The 429-nt window shown below is 51.7% G+C and overlaps 1 pseudogene; it reads right to left on the bottom strand.

Moving 5' to 3' along the window:
• Window positions 1-94: 94 nt before the first annotated feature.
• LOC119588310 overlaps window positions 95-429 on the bottom strand; it is an 8,017-nt pseudogene continuing 7,682 nt past the window's right edge.

Here is a 429-nt window from a genome sequence, read left to right as displayed (position 1 = left end):
CAAGTGGGAGGGAGACCGCGTGCCGGGTATTTTCAGCGGAGGAGGACCACCCCATCTCGCCACCCGACGATCGCAAGCACACGCACTTCCTCCTTTACATGTCCTCGTCGCCCAGGTTGTGCTTCACCTTGGAGAAGTCGAAGTCCTCCCCGGTGCCTCGGCGGTAAATGTCGAGCACATCCAGGCAGGTGGTCTCGAAGTGGGAGGTGGCATCGTAGGACTCAGAGATGAACAGCTGGTTCTGTACTCCGTCATCCGTGGGTTTGTAGATGGGGACACGGTCACAAACCTGCAGGAGAGAAGGGGATCCGTCAGACAGATGATGGAGACGCTAAATTCAATACTGTGAGCATGGCTGATATTAGACATTGTGGAGCCAGTAATATCAAAAAAGGAAATTTTTTTTTTCAAATTAAACTATCTATTGCA

This window comes from Penaeus monodon, chromosome 23, assembly GCF_015228065.2.
Source record: "Penaeus monodon isolate SGIC_2016 chromosome 23, NSTDA_Pmon_1, whole genome shotgun sequence".
NCBI lineage: Eukaryota > Metazoa > Arthropoda > Malacostraca > Decapoda > Penaeidae > Penaeus > Penaeus monodon.
This window is presented reverse-complemented; position numbering and strand designations above follow the sequence as displayed.